The sequence below is a fragment of the Xenopus laevis genome, chromosome 3S, assembly GCF_017654675.1.
Source record: "Xenopus laevis strain J_2021 chromosome 3S, Xenopus_laevis_v10.1, whole genome shotgun sequence".
Lineage (NCBI taxonomy): Eukaryota > Metazoa > Chordata > Amphibia > Anura > Pipidae > Xenopus > Xenopus laevis.
Window position 1 is genome coordinate 29,378,312 of NC_054376.1, and position 24,365 is coordinate 29,402,676.

Genomic DNA, 24,365 nt, shown 5'->3' on the forward strand with positions numbered 1-24,365 from the left:
TAACATGCACAACATTGCGTAGCTGTTCTGCTACCAGTATATATTAACCGATTACAGCTAAAGCTGATCTTTTTATGAAACCCGTACATGCAGTTTGTGCAATAAAGCAAGTTCCCAAGTGTGTGGGTTTATTACATAAGGAATCCACCATTGTCAGGCAAAAGCAATAATAAAAATGACATGTATGACTCACTGCTCAGTCATTTGCATTGTAAGAGTGAACCGAGATAGGATCTTGTTTTAGATATTCATGCAGAGCACACTCTTGGATCTTACCCAAATGGAGGTCTTATTAACAGGACTCCATGCCAGTAAATAGGAGGAAGGAGTCTTGGGGGGGGGGGGAGCACTGCATATATTTATTAGGGCGGTTGGAGTAAAAGCTCTGTTGCAAAAGCAAACATGTAAGTGACAACTTATTATAGTGAATGGTGAACTCAGCCATTGTATGAATAATGATGTGAATAACTAAATGTCACTCATACTGCAGAGCAATGCAATGTGCTTATATTTGCTCTGATAGTTATGAACAAGTGGATAGGTTATGTATTTTTCCTTTTAAAACAGGGAAAATCAGACAAAAGGTTTATTCAGGGACCGCAGTCTAGTCACACATATCCCTTGCTAAAAATGTGGGACCCAAGGCCTGGCATGGGTAGGCGCTTTATTAACCATTCATAGTTATATGTTTAATAGTGATGGGCGAATTTGTCCCATTTCGCTTCGCCACGAATTCGCAAAACTGGCAAAAAATTCTCAAAATGCCGATAGCCCATTAAAGTCAATGGGAGTCCATTAATTGGCGCCGGCGTCAAAATTGACGCCTGTGTCGGAACCGGCGGCGAAAAAACTTTGACACCAGCGTTGGAATTAGGGATGCACCGAATTCACTATTTTGGATTTGGCCGAACCCCCGAATCCTTCGTTAAAGATTTGGACGAATACCGAACCGAATCCTAATTTGCATATGCAAATTAGGGGTGGGAAGGGGAAAACATTTTTTACTTCTTTGTTTTGTGACAAAAAGTCACACCATTCCCCTCCCCACCCCTAATTTGCATGTGCAAATTAAGATTCAGATTCGGTTCAGCTGGGCAGAAGGATTCGGCCGAATCCGAATCCTGCTGAAAAAGGCCGAATCATGGCCGGATCCTGAACCAAATCCTGGATTCGGTGCATCCCTAGTCGGAATCATCAGCAGTGTCAACATTTTTCCAACGCCGGCGAATTTTCGTGGCAAATTCGCAAATTTATTCACCGGCGGCGAAACACGCAAATTTGCCGCAAATTCGCGCCTGCCGAATAAATTCACCCATCACTAATGTTTAATATTAGTAAAGCTGTTTCTCATCACTGCTTCAATTCATGCTAGGTAGACATTATGGGGGTTATTAAAGTCTAAAAAATTCACGTTTTTATACTATTACTATTTACTATTATACTGTGAATTTTTTTTTTTCAGATTTATTATACCCCAAGGATGCAAAAAGGCCTAATCCAAAAATACTCCATCTTCAACCTGTTGAGGTCCTGTAGAAGTAAATGGCAGAGGTCTTATTTGCAATTTTAAGTTATTAAGGTCTGCGCTAGACATTTTGGGCTTTACTGCCGATTTCACAAAAAAATCTGACTTTTCAGGCATCAAATCTGAAAAATTCTGATTTTTTTGCGTGAAAATCTGAAAAAGTTGTGGTTTTCGCGTGACAATCTGAAAAATGTTTCCTTTTTCCGATGGTGTTTTTTTTAATGATAAATAAGGTTAAAGGTTTGGTCAGATTTTTTGTATTCAAAACATCAGAAAAATTTGGATTTTGATAAATAACCCCCTAAATCTAGTGCATTGAATTACACAGATCTTGTTTCATACACTTAATCCAACTTTTACCCTGACTGAAGAACAGACTCTCTAGGGCTGATTTATGAACATAGTGCAATCAACTAGCCATTGGTTTTAAACCCTTACACATTACAATACACACTGAATTAAGAAAGCAACCATGTTATAGGTTTGCACTTGGGGGTGACTGCAACTAAGCAGTAAATGAGCCCTTCTGTCTGCACATTGCCTAAAATGGTCTCTTTCTACCTACAGGTAATGATAAGGGAGACAGAAATATACAAGGCAGGTAACCTTCCATCTAAAATGCATATACAGGTATGGGATCTGTTATTCAGAATATTTGGGACCCCCGCTTCTGGAGGGAGGGGGGTGGTCTGCACTGGTTAGTTCCTGTAGTTCCTGTTACTGTAAATAGGTTGAAGATCTCTGTATTAATTGATGTCATCTCTTCTTTGATTGCATCATGTCGCGCCTTCATCTAATGGGCATCATTAGTGTGCTGGTCACTTATAAAGGATAGTAAAATACAGCAATAAGTAACTAATGCAGTGACTTTTACCCTAAACAGGTTAGGGCAATTAATTCAGCTAACATGTTCGTCATCTGTAATCGCAGCCTCATTTGTCTTAGTTCACTAGTTTTTCCTCTGGTCTGGGCTCAAGTCAGGGGACTCCTGTGACTGTCATTAAAGCACAAAAAGGCTGCAGAGAGCTGTCCGTGGTGCTGATCTCTAGACTGTTGCAATTAAAAAGTCTCCAAATAGATTATGTTGCCATAGATATAATGAAGTAGGATAAGGTACACTGGTGACTGGATTGTACAGACATATACACCAGACTGTTTAAAACTATAAAAATACATGGATTAAACTAGTTTAATCTTTAAATTGAACTTTTAGCTTTTAACTGAATTCCAAGCAGCTTCCATTTGCCCGCCACAAACACACACTTTTTAATTTCACCAAATATGTCTACTGATTGAATGTTTCTCAGATGAGTTTATATCAGATGTTTAGGCAAATGTGTCATTGTTTCAATGAAGGAGAGAATGCATAGGAAGTAAACACAATGGCAGGTTACAATATAGCCTATATGGGTAATTTTCCAAGAGCCTATAGGTTCCAGTAGGCTTGGGGGGTTATTTACTAAACTCAGAATGCAAAAATCATGATTTTCTTTTTTTTTTTTTTATAAAATGAGACTTTAAAAAAAAAACACAAATTTTTCAGACTTTATTATACCCCGAGGATGGGGCATTCATTTTCTGGTTGCTAGTAAGTGTCCAACCACAATGTTGGTATTAGCAGAATCCCCAGAGAAAAGCGAATGACAAAAATACACCAGATATAAAATGACTTTCCTTGTACAATGTAAAACATTATATATTCAAATTCTTTTCACCTCACCCTGAAAGCCAGATATTAGCTGATGATGTAGAATAGATCATCATTCTGTTAGGGACATGCATTGTACCTTTATCTTCAAATAGGGGCCAGGTCAAGAAAGTGCATGAAGATGCTTACAAGTAGTGATGGGCGAATTTGGGGTGTTTCACTTCACCTAAAAATTCGCGAATTTCCCGTGAAACGGCGAAAAATTTGCAAAACAGCGCCGGTGTCTCGTATTTGACGCCAGCGTCCATTTTTGAAGCTGGCGTCCGTTTTTTGTAAAATGCGCTCCAAAAACATGGATTTTCGCGGCAGTTTCACAAATTTATTCGCCAGCGAGAATCACTGGAATTCACTGCGAAATCGCCCATCACTACTTACAAGATTAACGTAGCACTTTCATTTGTAATCCTTGGTGATAGTGGTGAACAATTAACTTCAGTTTTTTTAAGTGATCTGTAGACAAAAAGTAGTTTGAAAGCGCATACTCCAAGTCAGGCCCGGACTGGTAATTTCTGGGTTCTGGCAAATGCCAGAGGGGCTGTAGTTAAAAGTCTCTATTTAGTGTGCTGGTGGGGGACTATTTGGGCCTCTATGTAATTGGAATACCAGGGCCTGTTTTGCTCTACACTTGTTTCCACTCTCACTGACTCCCCCTTAGGAGAGTGCCTTCCGCTGCAAAATTATACTAACACTCCCCCCTTACACAACTACTACTTATTCTGGGGAGGGCAGACGGGAACTGTTCAAGGTACTCTTTTAACCCCTTGTGTCTCCACCCACCCCAATAGCAACCCAGGAACTACAACCCCCATAATTCTTAATGTGGCCATAGACGCAAAGATCCACTCGTTTGGCGACATCGACAAACGAGCGGATCTTTCCCCGTTATGCCATTAATGAGCATGGCTACATCAGGGGTAATCTGAATGTATGGCCGATCTATCCGATTTTGATGTGCAATGGGCTCCGGCGGGATTGGTCGGGTCAAAATTAGTGATGGGCGAATTTATTCGGCAGGCGGAAAAACCGTCGTCGGCGTCAAAAACAGGCGTCGGTGTAAAAAAAATGGGCGTTGCCGTTAAAAAATGGATGCCGGCGTCAAAAGCGAGACGCCGGCGCAGTTTCGTGAATTTTTCGCCGTTTCGCGAATTTCGCAGGAAATTCGCAAATTCGCCCATCACTAGTCACAATCAAACCTGTCCAATCGACCAAATGACTGATCTCCGCCGGACGAAAGATGTCGGCACTCTCCACACACGATCCGAAAATCGTACGTCCATTTTTTTTTGGCAAATTTTCGCTGGTGAATTTTCACAGCGGTTTCGCCAAGAATTCGCACCTGCCGAATAAATTCGCCCATCACTACTTAAGTCTACTAGAAAATCATATGAACATTAAATAAACTCAATAGGCTGGTTTTGCCTCCAATAAGGATTAATTATATCTCGTTCTAGTTTGGATCAAGTACAAGCTGCTGTTTTATTATTACAGAGAAAAAATTCTCATTAAAATGGAGTCTATGGGAAACAGCCTTTCCATAATATGGGACATTCTGGATAACAGGTTTCTGGATAATGGATCCCATAGCTGTATATCATAGTGATGTCAACAACATCTGAAATAATCTAACTGTCATGTCTGGATTTAATGGTGTACTCTGAATCCAGTGATCTTACTGGCACATCTGGGGTTCATGCAATGCTCTGAATCCATTTTCAGCAGTAAAATCTCAATACATTCAGAAGTATGCTGGGGAAAGACGTTTGGCAGCACTATACATCTATGTGTGCATTTTTAAGTAAGAGCAATAGAACCTCTTTCATTCTTTATTACAGAAGATGAAGATTTTATTCTACATGTCTCAGAATTACTTTGAATATAATACCTATGTGTATTTGCTCGCATTCATACAGAATCAGCAAGAAATGTAGCACTTACATCTTTACAATGATAATGAAAAGTGAAGAATAAGAGCAATAGCTATAAAAAAATAAGAACTCCTCTGTCTTTTAGTACTTAAAGGTTGACATTTCTTAGCATTCCTCAACTCATACTATTTTGTATCTAATGAACATAATCATTAGGCACCAGACTCTGACAGTTGGAGAACAACCAAAAGGGCAAGAAGAAGAAACCTCTAACCTGTTTAAACTTGCCAGGTCTGAGCTGAGAAAATTTCAGAGACAGAGCAGGTTTCTCCATTGTGATATGCAGACGATCTGAAAGTTTTACATATTTATTACCGGAACAGTTAGCAAAATAATAGAAGACAGCTAAAAGAATGTTGTCCCCCTTTGTTATTGATTCTGGAAAGCAACATTGAACTTTTTTTTTAACATTTTTTATTTATTATTTTAACAAGAGAGGGGTACAGAAGACAAGAGTAGTGATGGGCGGATTTGGGGCGTTTCGCAGAATTTCCAGCAAAATTCGCGAAAAAATTCACGAAACAGCGTTTTTTTAACCGCCGTGAATTTGCGCCTGCCGAATAAATTCGCCCATCACTAGACAAGAGGGGAGGGAGGGTATCTTGTATATTGGTACACCATTATAAGTTGCAACTATTATAGAGTCATATTAGATATAAATTAAAGACATGAGCAGTGTCTCACTTAAAAGATTTATTTGTGCAATTCATCCATAACATTCAAAATAATAGCATTTTAACATAACACACCACAATGCAGTGTCTCCCCCCAGTCTGCCTACCTTTGATAAATAATAAACAACTTCATAAAGAACTCCTTATATTTAATATCTTATACATTAAAGTACCAAAGTGCAACCAAATTCATAAATATATCATGAATTTGGTTTTGCACTTTGGTGCTTTAATGTATAAGATATTAAGTACAACGACTTAATTATGAAATGTTTGGCACTAATGAAGAAACAGTAGTGTAATAACTTGCCTCCCTGGTGGTCCAGCGGTGCGGCGGGGATGACCGCCTCGCCGCTCCTCTGCGCCGGTTAGTTAAGAGCTTGTGCGGCGCGCATCTTCTGTATTTGTAAGCGCAGGAGCGCCGGCGTGTTGTCGCCAGCGAACAAGTGCGCAAATTTCAAATGTATTTAAAGGGCCAATATCTGGTTTGACCCTTGCCTGCCTGACTCCATTTGAACTCTGCCTGCCCTGACCCGGTCTGATCTGATTACGCTTTCTGTCTACGCCTTGTACCGTGACCTTATGCCCAAAAGACTTTGCATTACCGTTGTGCCCCTTAGCTTGTTCAGAACCCTTCCTTTGCACCTCTCTTAATAAGACCTGGTGGCATCTGATTAGCCGTGGGCTCCTCCCGAGTTGAAAGGCGGCTGTTAAAGGCGGAAGCAAGAGTCGAGAACAGTGTGCTTGGCATCTGTTCTGAATTTAGGGTGCCGACCGTGACAAGTAGCAGGAACAAAAAAACAATTTTTAAAAAATGAGGCCCTTCCTCCAGTCTATGGATCTGTTTTCCTTGTCCACACCCCAAGCTGTTATGTTGCCCATGTTATTATATATGGAAAAGCACAATAAAACAGAATGTATAACCAGGGCCGGATTTCCATAGTGGGCGCCCCTAGGCCCACTACCGTTCGTCGCTCCTGTACCCTCCAGGGGGACTGGAGCAATGGGGATTGGTGCATGGGAAATTAAAAAAATTATTGTATCTCCAGCGCATCCCCAGTGTTTTTGAACCAATGTGGGTGTGGTTTGGCAGCATGCTGCCCCCCTACAATCCTGCTGCCCTAGGCCCGGGCCTAGGTGGCCTTTCCACAAATCCTGGCCTGTGTATAACTCAGTTCTACTTCTGCTATCGCTATTGCTTTTGAGAATGCATAATTTGGGTGGCATTCTACTAGTCTAGTCATCATATATTTTTATAGCTAAATTGGAAGGTTATTTAGAGAAAATTACTTAAATAATATCTGGACTGCCACTTGTTTGGTCCGCTTGGAAAATCAGCAACACTTTGTCTAATCAGGTCACTCAATAGGGGGTCAAATCAGAAACTGCTTCAGAGAGCATCTATGGTGCAATCCTTGAGATTTTCCTCACGACCTAACCAATATTTGAGTGAGCCTTCATCTTTTTGTTTTCATCCATGTGCCAAAAAGCAGTATACATCTATAGATTATAGGAATAACCATATGGTTTAACAAAACACCTTTAGAGATACAATCCATTAGTAGAGATGTGAAAGAGTGATTTAACTATACTGCATTACAGAACTTTTTGGAATACCTATCGTCACGAATCTATTACAATCAACAAATTAAGTCTAGTTTGTTCATTACAGATCTATTAAGTCTGAGAGCACATGGAAACATCTCTGTTTTAAATATGTCTTTCAATATAATCAATATAGCCACTTTATATTGAGTTTTAATAGGAAGAGAACTGATTTATGTGTTTTTCTTGGGGCCAAAAGCAGTAGGCAAACCTGGAACTCAACCTGATCATTTAATTTGCTGTAGAGATTCAGTCCCATCCATTAGCACTGCTGTACTGTGTCACTGCAACACAGCCAAAGATGGATGCTTTAAACTTCATCAGAAGGTCTCTCCAGCTGTTCTGAATTACAGTATATCTCCAGATTTCTGGGAGTTGTAGATCAGCTGGAGGCCTGAGAAGCTTAGTGGTTGTGCAGTGCATTTCCTCAATATGATGGACAACTCCTCAATTCTATGCCCAAGAGCATTCACAATAGCATTAGGCTCTCTTGGTCCTGAGACTAATAAATAAGGTCATTAGCCCAACAGAAAACTACCAAGAATACATAAAGGCAGAATAATGTGCGGCTGGGGAACAGCTGCTGACTTTAGATCTTCCACTGAAAAAAACACTCGGCAAATAGTCAGACACCTGATTCACTTAGAACTTAGGCACTCAGGCACTGTGGTGGCCTGTTCTAACTAAATTTAGCAGGAACCCTGCACTTCCTGATCTTAAAAAGAAATGGAATTGCCATGTAAAGTTAAAAAATATAGCTGATTGGCTAATTTCCATAATTATAATACAGTCAACTGATCGTTTTGCAGGAAAGGGGGAATATGCACAGAGATGTAAAAAATACAGTGTTGTTGATTAGAAGCCACTTACATCCAGGCCATATTAATGCCTTTTGTGTAATGATTGAGATTAATGGTTAGGATCTTAAATACCCCCCCACACACCATCCTCTTGCACTTAAACTACCAATCTAGTTGTACGACAGAGAGTGGAATGCAGAATTATAAAACAGCAGGCCCTGTAGTATTTCACATGTTGCTATACCGTGATCTGCCCCAGCATCATTGTGGCTGAACCAAAGCAATCTATTCTTCCCTATAGATTTGTTTAATACTCTATCTTGTACATTGGCGGTTAGGACATTGGATTTCTGCAATTTACCAATCAGTTTTTTTTTTAAAGAAAACGGATTTATACTGGCCAATCATTGCAAGAAATCGACTGTTATTTATACTCAGCTAAAGAATACATGGGGAAAACAAAATAAAAATGTTTGGTGTCAGTATGTTCAAGATGCTGCTTTTCTTTTTCTGAAGAAACAATAAAGATGTCTGTGCCCTTAAATGGGAACTCTACAAGAATACATATAACTTAAGCTTTTTAAAAAGTAAACATAATTTCAAGCAACTTTGCAATATACATCAATTAAAAAAATTGCTGATTTTTCATGCTTTTTAATGGTTTGGAACAGTTCCCTATGCCTAGCCCCCTGCTCTCCTGCTGATCTCTCAGACTACTTTGCTGAGCTGTCTGACTACTGTTACTTTGTATCAACAGCCACCTGTCCTCAGCCTGCATCCTCCAAACACCACAATTCCCTGCACATGTGATTTCAATAAGGAAAAGAATATCACAGTGCAATGTATTGTGGGTTATGTAGTTCCTGCATGCTGTCTGTAAGCTGTGGCGAAATTGTTACAATTTGTAACATAAGTGTTTTAGTCCCTCCTTCCCTGCCAGGATTTCAACTGATGCAGAAAGAGAAGAACTGTTAAACAGCTGGATTGCAGCATAGAAAATGGCTTTTATTCATACTTTTTGAAGAAACTGGTCACTGTGATGGGTTTATTAGGGGTTTGGGCCTATTTATTCAATTTTGGTTTTGAAGCCGGAGTTCCCCTTTAAAAAAGAGATCAGGATGACCCAGTACAGGAGGATGTTCAGTACAGGGGGAGCATTTCTTTCTTGTGGGCATACCAGAGGTATTCAGCACGAGGGAGGAAGGTATTAGTAAGGCGGGAGTGCAGGTTCACAGTGGGGGTGGGGCTCTTGAGTTTGCATTGGAGATGGGAGACCTTGGCAGCAGGTTTGAGATAATGGTGGGAGCCTTGGTGATAGTGGTCGGAACCTTTCGGTTAGGTTACCAGTGGGCCCAGAAACCCCAATCTGACACCCACAAAAAGGGGGAATACTAAAGGACCATTGAAAGAAGACATGATACTGGGTGGTCCTATGCTTTAATTATAGATTGATTAAATGTTTCTTAAATATTTTATTACAGTTTGACCCAGACATACATTAATATTTCATCTCAGATACCCCTAGACACCGTTAGAATATTTATAGTGTAACTCTCCATGTCCAGAAGCAGAAACAGAAAATGACAAAGAATTCAATTGCTATAGATGTTGTCAGCCAAAAATAACTCTCAGGTACCCTAAGGGGTGCAGTGGGACCGAGGGGCGCTGTGTGGAGTCTTGTGCAATGAAATTAACTTTTACTTATATTACACAGTATTTCGATTTTTGTATGGATTAAGCAATGTTGTCTACCTGCTGCCATTATGGGCAGAACCTCACACTTTATATCAATTACACTACACACACATGAGTGTAAGCATTGAAATTATAAGAGGCCCATTCATCAAAGTCCGAATTTATCCCATTATTTTCTGTAATATACTCCGACCAAATCCAAATGGGTTTTTTTCCCCTTATTAATCAATACATTTTCCTGAAAATTAGGGATGCACTGAATCCACTATTTTGGATTTGGCCGAACCCCCGAATCCTTCATGAAAGATTTGGCCGAATACTGTACCGGATCCGAATTTGCATATGCAAATTAGGGGTGTAAAGGGGAAAACGTATTTGTACTTCCTTATTTTGTGACAAATAGTCACGCAATTTCCCTCCCTGCCCTTAATTTGCATATGCAAATTAGGATTCAGTTCGTCTGGGCAGAAGGATTCCGCTGAATCCGAATCCATCTGAAAAAGGCTGAATCCTGGATTCGGTGCATCCCTACTGAAAAAAACCTGAAAAATAATGAAAAAAACAATTCATGTGAATTTTTCAGATTTTCCTCCTGAAAACTCAGATTTTTTCCTAATTTTTGCCCGAAAACCACTAAATCTTTGGATTATTGCACGAAACTCAGCGCAGATCAAGATATCTTCGGGACTTCTCCCATTCACTTATATGCAACCTCGGCAGGTCTGAGATGTCAGATTTTCAGATTCAGACTTTTTCCATCCTGGAGTATAATGAATGCCGAAAAATTTGTATTTTTTTTCCACTAAAAATTAGGATTTTATAGTAAAAAACACACATTTTTCAGGGTTTAATAAATAACAACCATATAAGTTGGTGTACAGAATTATTGAGATCTATGGGGGTTTCTTTATATAATCTTACACATCAAACAATACAGGAATTCTACCTCTTTAGGTTTCAAAGCTTGGTTATTGGAATATTACAAGTGTTGCCTTAACACTTCTTTTTCAAAATTGCGAAATGGCATAAAATTTGCGATGAGCTTCAAAAAATTTTACGCCCCACAATTTTTAGGCACAATTTTTTTCTCACTCCAAATACATTCAAGTCAATGGGCATTTTTTCATATGCCGACTTTTTTGTCTTGGCAACTTTTTAGTCTCAGTGATTTTTTTGTTCAAATGCATTAAAGTCAATGGGCATCAACATTTTTTTTACGTGCAACATATTTTCCGCAATCGACTTTTTCGTCACAGCAAATTGTTGTTTTTGATTCGCGGGTGGCTAAGTATGGAATATCACCGTGAATCCATGCCTGGTGAATAAATTAGCTCATCACTAGAATTGGCATATAGCTTGAAATATTACAATGAAAACCTGGAAAAATTAAGGAAGAATCTGAATTATTGACAATTAATATAAGCTAATTCCTCATAAATGGTATAGAGACAAGAGAAACCCTTGTGCCTTATAAACAAGGAGCACACTGCTAATATTCACATAGGCAATGGAATGTTGATCTCTGGGTAGAATATTAAGAGCATGAAGAAGGGGGCACAGGTGATGAGCCTTATTCCACACAACACTGCATCTACATCAGGATTCCATACATCAGGCTAAGAATAGAAATCTATAGAGAATCAATGAGAACATAAGTATCTGTTAGAATGGATCAACTATGGTATCAACATCAGTTATCAATTTTGATTTCATATCAAAACATGTTGTTGCTATTGAAAGTCATGTATCAAATCCAGCCTGACCTACCAGTCATTATCAACTTATTTTGACTGTTAGAAATTCTGCATTCCGCATACTAATAAAGGTATCCTTCAAGAATGGGGATCCTATAAGCATTACACTACTCGAAAATTAATAATTTAAGACACTGTGCACTAGATCCCCTAGAAGCTTCATTTTTCTATAGGGTTTGCTTATTGTTCTGTTAAATCCACTCTAGTTCTGCACTTCTTCGTGATTTGTTTCTTTGTTTATTGCAAGAATTTTTAAAAAAAATGGTCTTTTACCAGCATTTATTCAGTAACCTTTTGAAATGAATTTTTGTTTTGCTTTCAAATAAGTGTTTTTTTAAAAATTCTTTTATAAACGTTGTAAATGCCATTTTAAGGAAGCTCTAGATTAAATACGTTTGATAGGATAGAATCACTGCCCTGGTTTTGATTTTTTTTTTACTATTTTCAGATTTTTTGGGGGATTTTACATTTTTTTTTACATTTTTTGGAGGGGAAAGCCCCTTGTAGATACCTCAAATTGGAAAATCAAAATTAAAAAAACTGAAGTTGAAAAAAACTTCTTTGTGAAACAGATTTATTAGACATCCACTACAATAAATATACTGGTATTGTATATTGGTAAGTAAAATGAGCACATAGAAGAATAATTTGACCTTAGGAAACATTAGACATTTGGGGGTCATGTAATTAAATACAATAACTTTGCCCAGGAGCAGTAACCCATAGCAACCAATCAGCAGGAAGCATTGACTGGTCACCTGTTTGAAAGCCAACATATTATCGGTTGCTATAGGTAACTGCTCCTAGGTAAACTTAGTGCCTTTTATTACATATGGGGGGGGGATCTGAGAATGTGGGGCAAACATTAAACTTAGTGATGAAAACATGTGACCATGATTTTTTTTTAAATTTCCATTTTCTGAACACAGTTTCAATATTTATGAAACATTTTGCAACAAAACTTTGGATATCCCCTATAAGTCAGTGGGAAGTGTATTTTTAATATTCAAGCTATTTTATTTTTTAGTAGAATTTGTAAATAGTGTTAAACAAATTTTATCGCCATGTAAGGTTTCACCATGGATTTTTGAGCTTCGCCGCTAGCAAAAAGTTTCGCAAGATGGAGCAATAAATTTGTCACATGCTCAGTTTTTGAAAAAAAAAAAGACAAAGAAAAATGTGTGCATCATATTATCCTCCCCTCTCCTTCAACAAGAATTAATGGGATTTGAGTACCTAGATATTATCTGTTGGTGGTCGGATTTATTACATAGTAAGTTAGGTTGAAAAAAGACACACGTCCATCAAGTTCAACCTTTTAAGTCTATTTTAACTTGCCTAACTGCTAGTTGATCCAGAGGAAGGCAAAAACCCCCATTCGAAGCCTCTCCAATTTGCATCAGAGGGGGAAAACTCCTTCCTGACTCCAAAATGGCAATCGGACCAGTCCCTGGATCAACTTGTACTATGAGCTATCTCCCATAACCCTGTATTCCCTCACTTGCTAAACACCATCCAACCCCTTCTTAAAGCTATCTAATGTATCAGCCTGTACAACTGATTCAGGGAGAGAATTCCACATCTTCACAGCTCTCACTGTAAAAAAACCCCTTCCAAATATTTAGGCGGAACCTCTTTTCTTCTAATCGGATCTACTGTTAAATAAAGCATTAGACAGATTATTATATGATCCCCTTATATATTTATACATAGTCCTCATATAACCCCTTACGCACCTTATTAGTTGTGCTTGTGTTTGTAAGCTAGTACAGGTATGGGATCCATTATCCGGAAACCTGTTATCCAGACAGCTCAGAATTACAGAAAGGCTGTCTCCCATAGGGGCAAATTCACTAACCTGCGGAGTTGCGCTAGCATAGGCTTCGCCACACTTCGCCCCACTTCGCCAGGGCGCCGCTAATTCACTGAAATCCAAAGTTGCGCTTAGGGAGGCGAAAGGTAGCGAAGTTGCGCTAGCGTTAATTTGTCAAGGAAAGCGAAGTTACGCTAGTGATGCCTAATTTGCATACGGTACCAAGTTAAAGTACAATGGACGTATATGTAGCAGCAAATACATTACACTACACAAGCCTGGGAAAGCTTCATAAAATAAAATAGAGTTGTCTGTTCAGTAAAATGGGCAAGTTAGTGAATTAACGTAGTTACGTCCCTTCGTCATAGTGCAACTTCATCTGGCGTAAGGGTACGAAGTAGCGCTAGAGTAGGTCCACTTCTCTAGCGAATTTACGCCAGCACCCGTTAGTAAATCAGCGAAGTAACGAAATGACGTCACACTGGTGAATTTGCGCTAGCGTTAGGCGCTTCGCACTTTAGTGAATTTGCCCCATAGACTCCGTTTTATCCAAATAATCCAAATTTTTAAAAATGATTTCCCTTTTCTCTGTTATGAGAAAACGAGTCTTGTACTTGATCCAAACTAAGATATAATCCATCCTTATTGGAAGCAAAACCAACTTATTGGGTTTATTTCATGTTTAAATGTTTTTCTAGTAGACTTAAGGTATGAAGATCCAAATTACGGAAAGATCCATTTTCCGGAAAACCCCAACCCCTGTAATATATAAACAACTTTTTGATTTATCAGCAACAGATGTTCTCCAGCAAGAACTAGAGATACTGCATCCAGCTAGAGCTTCAGAAACAGAGGGATAAAAGTGCACAGCTTGCAATCACAAGTCAAATGTATACATGCTGCTTGTTTCAACAGGATTTCTGCCTCTCAGACTTGTAAGCATCGGGGAAACATCAGTGATTACACACAGTAGGGAGGCAGATTACTGTTATCAGAAAAACAAATCCATAGAACCTGGCATAAACCTAAAGCACACTGAAAAGCTCGTATTCAATGTTTGTGAGCAACAGGACATGTGAAATTATAATCAACAGGAGCAACACTGCTATTACTCAGAGATGGAAGGGGAAAAAGGAAACTCACTTTAAATGAGACTGCAACAAACGTTGACCAAAAGAAGGCAGATAATTGTAAACGTACTGTCCATTAAAAGCAGCATTTCCATACAAAACCAAAGTAAGAGAGGATTTTTAACCCGGACAAGGACTGAGACCTATAGTAGCTTTAGGATCATAGAATAGAGCAGTGACTGCAGGATTTGACATTGTGATGTACTGCTTCATGATGATACTTCATTGTTGGATCTACTGGTGAATAAAGTAGTATGCTACCCTTAAAGGAACAGTAACTCCCAAAAATGGAATGACAATATAATGTAGTGTTGCCCTGTACTGGTGGTAAATCTGGTGTGTTTGCTTCAGAAACACAACTGTACTTTATATAAACAAGCTGATGTGTAGCCATGGGGACAGCCATTCACACACAGGATACAGAGTAGATATCAGATAAGCTCTGAAGAATCTCATATATATATCTTATATACTACAGAGCTTATCTGTTATCTGCTGTGTATCCTGTGACTTTTCTCCTTTTTACCTTTGAATGGTTGCCCCCATGGCTACACAGCGGTTTGTTTATATAAACTGTTGTACAGCTTCTGAAGCAAACACCTTCATTTTACTAGTGCAGCATAAAAGTATATCATATTTTCATTATTTTAAAACAGTTTTGTTTTTTGGTGTTACTATTCCTTTAAGGGGGAGATATACAACATATCCACCCCCCGCTTAAACACAGTACTAATTATCTGCTTCATGGGATGTGAAAGATATATAGAGGTAACATATAAATGGGTATTATAATTATAATAATCTTTTTTGTCTGGTTCAGTTTTGAAGCAAAATGATTGTTTTCATCAGGAGCCATGCATTTAGAAAATACATGGTTTTTGTGCAGGAAAATATGCAACAAAATGTAAAAGATGAAAAAGAGGTAAACCTGCTCTCCCAGCCTGCTGTTAACCCCTCTGGTTCTGTGCCTCCCCAGTCCCACCAATGAGATCTCAACCCCATGCTACCGTCTGGGAATTTTGTCCAATAAGACCTCCCGCTGGGTTAACACTTAGGGGCAGATTTATCAAGGGTCGAATTTCGAAGTACAAAAAAATTAGAAATTCGACCATCGAATATCAAATTTGAAGATTTTTTCACCGAATTTGGCAATCCTACGATCAAATAAAAATCGTTCGATCGATCAATTAAATCATTCGAATCGAGCGATTTTTATTCGATGTGTATAGACTTAGAAAAAGTTTGTAGAAGGTCCCCATAGGCTAGGTTTAATTTGGCGAAGTATTGAAGTAGAAGTTTGTTTAAAGAGACAGTACTTTTTGATTATCGAATAGTTGAATATTCAAACGATTTTTACTTCGAATCGAAGTCGAAATAAATTCGAAATCGTAGTATCCTATTCGATGGTCGAAGTATCCAAAAAATTACTTTGAAATTCGAACTTTTTGTACTTCGAAAATTCACTCGAACCTTAGTAAATCTGACCCTTACAGTTTTGATTGTGTCGATTAACAGTTTTCTTGATAGACATCCTGTCAATATCAGAATTAAAGTAAAATGTTAAATTATCAAAAAGCTTTTTTATGAAAGTAAAAGAAGAAAAGAAAATAGCTGGCCATACTGCAATGGCAATTGATAAATGTTACTAAAATAGGCATTACTATTATTGCAGTCATTGACTATAAAAGAATATTTTGATCATTTTGCCCAAAAAACACATTTTTAAAGGTGTGTAATGTGGGCACCCATGGTTGGTACCCTCCAAGCATGGACACCCTGCAGGCCTTTTTTTTGGAAGTAGGGACCATACACTTGATGAGTTCATAATCAAGATAAAAGTTTATTGAACAACCTCTCCCAGGGGACAGACCTGAGACAATTAATCAGGAACATAAAGTTACACAAGATATTCTTCATGGAGAACACTATCTTGTCTTCTCAATCTCATGCTCACACACAGTGCATATTCCCTTAAACCTTCAGGACCTCTGTCATGATTCTTGGCAGTGTCCATCATACAGTGGCCAAGCTTCCATACTAGGCTTCCACTAACCTGGTCCTACATGCTCTCAATTCCTAACTGGCGCACAATCGCACCGGGGCCCTACCCCAAAACTTATTCCTTGTGCATTTATGCTAGCTACCCTAACTATTTCTCCTCCTAGCTACTCACAATACACTACTGCTCTATCTAATCCTAGCAAGGCTTAACACCCACCTAGTCTGATGATTTTTTAGGGGTTAGGGGTGCTTTTATATTTGTATTTCATTGTGTTCCCTTTATTTGTGGTTACGAAATATAGGACTGGGAACAGATTCACAGTCAAAACACCCACTGCAACAATATAACATTTTATCATTTTTATTACATTTTCATTAAAGCATTTTTTTCTACAATCCATAGGAATAATATATATTTTCTGTTATATACAATCACTGTTCTGCATCTTCATGAGTTACTGGTCTTCATCTTCATGTTTTTCTGGACATTTATGGGGTTATTTACTAAACTCCAAATGCAAAAACTTTGTGATTTTGGTTTAATAAAATCTGACTTTTAAAAAATCACGAATTTTTCTGAATATATTAAACCCAGAGGATGGAAAAGTCCGAATCAGAAAATCCGGGATCTCAGACCTGTCGAGGTTGCATAAAAGTCAATGGGAGTCCCAAAGATTTTTTGATGTGCGCTGGGTTTCATTCAATACCCCAAAATTTTTATGATTTTTTTGTCAAAAATGTAAATTTTAGGGTGACAAATCCGAGAAAATAGTGAAAATCTGATAAAAAAATCATAAAAATTGTGAAAATCAGATTTTTTCCCGCAAAGCAAATTTTTGGGAAAATGTTATAATAAATAAGCGTAAAAACCCGAACAGATTTGATCAGAGTTTGTAGCAGAAAATATTGAGATCATTTCAGACTTTGATAAATAACCCCCTTAGATATATGATCTACTGGTGTCCCCTAGACCCACAACCCCATAGAGGCAACAAGGTACCATTTTTCATTATTTTTCTATTAATGCCTTTAGACTGCAAGCACACAGGTTTTTCCTTTTTTCATAAAAAAGTAAACCCTTCAAAATGATTACTTAGTCTCTTTGGTTGCATAGCTCTGCAGAATTGTCTGCCACTTAATAAATAACTGTTCAGCATAATATAAAATGCTTCTTTTAGTATTCAATCTTTGGATAAACAGTGAGATGGATGCATGAAAATTTAATTTTCATAAACAGACTTTACATATTTTGGAATGGAAACATGTTCAGAAAATGGAAAAAATCTAAAAAGTTGGGTGCCTGAACATCACAATACAAAGACACAATTCATTTAGTCTTCTTAAACATAAGGAAAAGGTTTTGCAACCTAGAATTCTATTAGGTTCCCCAAAAGGGGTCAGCTATATTGGATCCTTGATTGGGAGGGGGAATAGCTCCCTTACAGTGCATGGTGTCAGTTTCCCCTAAATGATAAATAGCGAAGCAAACTCATGCTCTGTCTCTTTTGATTCCCCCACTTGCAGGAGGAGGTGTGGTTTGTTCTATAGAGCCTGGAATGGAGGAATGTTCTGGTATAGGAGAAATAATTGCAAGGTTAGATTTGTATTTGTTCTCTCTAATAATGAAAGACAGGATCAGGGGAGTTAGTAGAGCAGTCAAGGCTCCAATGAGGAGGCTAATAAGAGTTAGTATCCTGTGGTGTCAATGCTGTCATTATAGGAACATCTATCTATCTATCTATCTATCTATCTATCTATCTATCTATCTATCTATCTATCTATCTATCTATCTATCTATCATCTATCTATCTAATCTATTCATCTCTCTCTCTCTCTCTCTCTCTCTCTCTCTCTCTCATCTATCTTTCTCTCTATCCATCTATCAAACTATCTATCTATCTATCTATCTATCTATCTATCTATCTATCTATCTATCTATCTATCTATCTATCCATCCATCCATCCATCTATCTAACTCTCTCTCTCTCTCTCTCTCTCTCTCTCTCTCTCTCTCTCTCTCACAGAAGAAGCACAAAAAGGTGAACTATTTTAAATATATTCAGTTCTTACATGTTATGTGCAAATTCCCCAATGTGTTCCATAAGCCTCAAATTTTTCAGACTTCCAGCATTATTTAGGTCCAGCGAGACTAAAAAGCAATGAAAAAGAAACCACACAAGACTCTGCTACTACCTTATATATCAAAGCATTTGTCTTTTTTTCTGCTAATGGGATATTTTCTAGTTGAATCTATTTTTACATGTACATTAAATATCTCTGGGTTCTGTATTTGGGTCATTCTTTTTATTTTATTTATTAATGACCTCAAATTTTGCATTCATATTGCTTCTTCTTTAGAAGCTTTATTTAGACAAAGTAAAAGTAAGGAGCAAATATATATTTCAGTCCTGCTTTGATAAATGCATGCCATTTGGGCAATGAAAACATGAATGCAAGCTATAATATCTCTGATTCCCTAAAAGAGAATGGACTTCACCTTATTTATTTGATCAATTTAATGTAATAGACCTTTATTTACTCTAAATATGTTTATTCCATGAAAGGCTTCAGATGGCAAGATATTCTTAGAATTCTCTTTGGAGTGTTTGTTTTTTTACAGAACTTCAGCAAAATACACATCCTTTTTTAAATTCTCAATTTCTTTCAGTTCAGAGTTGGCACCAAAGGTGAGGTCCTTGACTTATATAGCTCCTTATCTAAACAATATATTGGGACCAAATACAGTATTTATGGCGCAGAGGAAAAATCAGCTCACAACAGCAAGATGGACACATTTTCAGCAACAAGTATTTGTACATTTAGTATGTCCTTCTTTATTTATTACTACAAGAGAGGCAAAGGGTGAATGATTATGTGGCAGAATTAGAAGTAAGAGTTTGAAGGAAAATTAAACAATAACAAAAAGATTGCACAAAGGTCATTTATGAACACAGAGCAGATGAAAAGTTCAGAGCTTGGGATGAGCGAAATATTTCTTCTTGTTTCAACGAGAAAAAACACCCAAAGACTATAAGGGATGGTAAAAAAATGTACTGTTTGAAAAATTGCTACACTAAAAAAAACCCATTGACTTCAATGAGTTTGGTGACTTTTTTGCCTTTCTGACAGTGTTCACAACAACAGGACAATAATTGACAGCCAGAGGGAGATTTCCTTCCTGTAAATAGGGAGTGTGTATGTGTGGCTGACATAGAAACTTAATTTTTTTATTTGTATAGTTTTTTTCAATTATTTGCCTTCTTCTTCATATTCTTTCCAGCTTTCAAATGGGGTCACATCTAAAAACAAATGCTCTGTCAGGCTATAAATGTATTGCTATTCCTACTTTGAACTCATCTTTTTATTCAGGTCTCTCCTATTCATATTCCATTCTCTCATACAAATCAATGCATGGTTGCTAAGGAAACCATTAAGGAAGCCATTAGATTGCTGCAATTGCAAACTGGAGAACTGCTGAATAAAAAACTAAAAATATTAATATCCACAAATAATTAAAAAATGAAAACCAATTGCAAATTGTTTCAGAATATCACTTTCTACATCGTGCTAAAAGTTAACTCGAAGGCAGAAATGTCCACAGTTCACGTGTTATATGTATGCATTTGCCACATTGGGGAAATAATAAACTGCCTCTAAGAGCAGCTTTGATTTCTGGCAATATGAGAGGATAGCATTCTTGCAAGAACTTGATATTATGGCGATTGCAAAAATGTAAAAATATTGAAGTTACCTGTTTCAGGTTAACAAAAAATGATGAATGCTAATGTAGGGGACCTATTTCATTATTCTGCCTTACGATATGCCCCTGGGTGTTCACAATATTGACCAGTAGATAGCACTGTGCTTAAGTATAAAAACTCTTGGTATCCATGTGCTCAGGGTCCATCTTGTGCTGGCTCTAGCCTGAGCAGGCAGGCAAAGCTCGAGTGGAACCTAGACAGGTCAGGTCTAGTAAGGATAGGCAACTCACCTTAAGAGGTCACTCTAGGAGTGACAGATAGACAGACTATTTAGCTGAGCATCTTGAGGCTCCTCTGAGGATTGTAAGAGGGATTATAACTAATTGCCCAGTAGAAGGGACAGATCTAAGGATGTGCACAGATCTAAGGATGTAGAGATTCCCCTCAGGTTCCACTTAGGGAAAAGGCTAAAAGCTGGATGTACCCTGAGCTGCTGTTGTGTACATTGTCCCCATCTCTGTGGGGGACAGCTACTGACAAAAGGTGTTGTGAGTATATGCCTATTCACTGTTCTGTATGATTCTGTTTGTCCTGTATGTACACTGCATTAAGGATTATTCTTGTTTAATAAATATGTTCATTGGTTAAATTATAAGAACCACCCAATTATTGCACCCTGAACCAAGTTACAGTTACACTAAACCCTTCCTCCACACTGTTTGTGAGGGCTTACTCCCTAGGATTTAAGGTCTCATCTGGAGCACATAGTTAGAGAATGGTGCACTCAATTTACTACACTAAAATTAAGCTACTAGAGAGATAACAACACTCCAGCTACTGGTTGGTTCAGTCAATTGTACCTCAAGGTCCAAGTGGATCCATAACATATTGCTCATATAATCTGTGAAGCCATTATAATTAGTCCATCTATCAGTACATCCAGTACAGGCAAACATTTTATTGGTAATTTAGTTATTTGTACATTTATTTGTAATTTAAAGCAGCACCTTTTCTTTCTTTTTGGCACTGATGATTTTGACTATTGGAACAATATAATAGTAGCCAGCTTTCCTACAGTTCTCATTAACGGTGTGTGGGTCAGCCTGGGTTGGGTAAGGGCAGGTTTGGGTTGAGTAGGGTAGGTTTGGGTTAGGTACGGAGAGGTAAGGATGGGTTAGGTTTGGCTTAGCTAAAAGATCATATCCTTACTAACAGTACTGATGCAACTGAGAGCAATGGCTTCAGCATCCCAACATGATTCTGTTAACATTGTCTAGCAATGTGATGCCTATGTAAGATCAGAGGCTTCCATTTCAGCTGTGGGGAAGTGCACATGAACCAATACTTCCTAAAATGATTCAGACAGCAGAGCTACAGTATCTCTCTCTGTGGAGCAAGCTCTTTATCCATGCTCTTTCTTCCCTGAAGGAATATAATGCGTTCAGCTCTTTTCAGGAATTGAAAAAACTTAAGCTCTGAGATCTCATCAATCCTTCTGAATATAAATCATTCTGGTTCCCTCAATACCAATTTATCACAAATGAGATCTTCACTGGGGATTATGGATCAGGTTATTACTATTATTGTTATTCTTATGTCAGAGCTAAGCTTGTGATTCCCAAGTATTGCAATGAGTGTAGAAAGCAAGGGGCATTTGCTGAATTATATCATAGGAAGGTATAACTACATATATATGCGTGAAACATGATACAGTGCTCTAATATATGATCTGCCAACAATTATATTAATGGATAGCTATATCATGTTCTGGGGCATTCAGGGTTACATTTCTAAGGAATATATATATATATATATATTTTGGTATGGGACCTGTTATCCAGAATGATTGGGATAACAGATGTTTGAGTAATTTGGATCTTCATACCATAAGTCTACTAGAAAATCATGCAAAAATTAAATAAACCCAATAGGCTTCAAGTAAGGATTAATTATATCTTAATTTGGATCAAGTACAAGGTACTGTTTTATTATTACAGAAAAAAGGAAATCATTTTTTAAAATGTGGATTATTTCATTATAATGCAGTCTATGGGAGACGGCCATTCCGAAATTCGGGACATTGTGGATAATGGGTTTCTGAATAACGGATCCAATACCTGTATATCTCTTTACCCATCTTTCATTTGACTTCTTTGGCCTAGCTTAAAAATATATTTAAAGGAGTATGCAAACAAAGAGGCCCCACATATAGTTGTCACATCAATAGACGCGCAGCACACATAATTACACAACAATTGGGGTTTTCCACATTGTTTATCTTTAAGGGTAGAACTCCAAGGGCGATACCTTCCGTTCCGACGCAATGAGACTAATCGCAGTGTCACGTCGGATGCGACAAATCTAATGTAAGTAATACAAATGTCGCACGTAGCAGCTGATTGCATCCAACAAGACATGACTGTCAAATGAAGACGCAACATGCAGCATTCACGTCGGATGCAATCTGCTTCTACATGCGACATTTGTATTACTTACTTCAATTACTTGAAAAAGGTTCCCTACAGAACAGTCTGTTGGATCTCTAAAGCAAAAAAATTATAATTTTATAGTTACATTTGTGCCTCATGCTAAACTAATTGCTTATTGCTTTTTCTATGATGGGGAATCCATGCTATCTGCACTAGAAGAGCTGAAATTCCGGTTTGAAAACCGAAAATTCAGCTCTTAAAGTTACCAGTAGTGATGGGCGAATCTGTAGCGTTTCTCTTCGCCGGAAATTCGCCAAATGGCAAAAATTTGAGAAAATGCATTTTTTTTGCCGGGTTTGCAAATTTATTCCCCAGCACCAAATCCCCGCAATTCGCCGCTGCCGAATAAATTCGCCCATCACTAGTTACCAGGAGTAGTGATGGGCGAATTTGGGTGTTTCATTCGCCCAAATGTTTTCTAATTTACAGAAAAATTTGTGAAACGGCGTCCTTTTTTGTGGCGAAATTGCGCCGGCGTCCTTTTTTTTTGATGCTGGTGAATTTTCGTGGTGTTTTGGGAATTTATTCGGTGGCGGAATTCGAGCCTGGCAAAAAAATTCATCCATCACTAACCAGGAGTGGCTTTTTTGCTAGCCCTCATAATTGGTGGGGCACTGCCACCTGAGGCGAGTTTCTCAGCTTGCCTCATTGGCACAGCGCCGCTGTTGTAATCTGGAGAAACTGAATAAATATTAATTGAGTATAAGGTTGTAAATGATCGGAAAACTGTCTCTTTTCAAACTCAGTAACAATTTATGGCTGTCATGCCATCTGGTTTGAAGCCTTTACCAAATTGCTTGGAGAGTGGTAGTCATTTCACTCTATGCAGATAACTTTAGTGTAGAAACTGAATTGATGCAAGTGATTTTTTTGCTGTGGGTGCAGTGGGTGCAGTGGGTGCTGTTATCCAGAATGCTCGGGACCTGGGGTTTTCCGGATAACAGATCTTTCCGTAATTTGGGTCTTCATGCCTTAAGTCTACTAGAAATTCATTTAAACATTAAATAAACCCAATAGGCTAGTTTTGCTTTCAATAAGGATTAATTATATCTAAGTTGGGATCAAGTACAAGCAACTGTTTTATTATTACAGAGAAAAAGGAAATGCATTTTAAAAATTTGGATTATTTGGATAAAATGGAGTCTATGGGAGACGTCCATTCCGTAATTCGGAGCTTTCTGGATATCGTCTTTCTGGATAAGGGATCCTATACCTGTATAACAATAGCTAAAATCAGAGCAATTTAGAGGGGATTACACAAAATATTTAGCAATCTGAACGACTTCAATGCGAATGAGACTACTGATCCTTCAAATGCATAAAATCAGCCCTGGCATTATGTCTTTGTTAATTGAAGACTTCTCTAAGGACAAATAATTTAACCTACCGACCTCCCTGGCAATGCCTTTTACCGTCCGCAATTAGAAGTGCAAGAAAAAGGTCTTCCTATTGCTGGTAGTATAGTATTAGTTATTTTTAAAGCATTCATATTAATAAGCATTGTTGACCGGCAAGAAGCGTGAAAGTAAACGTCTACAATTGATA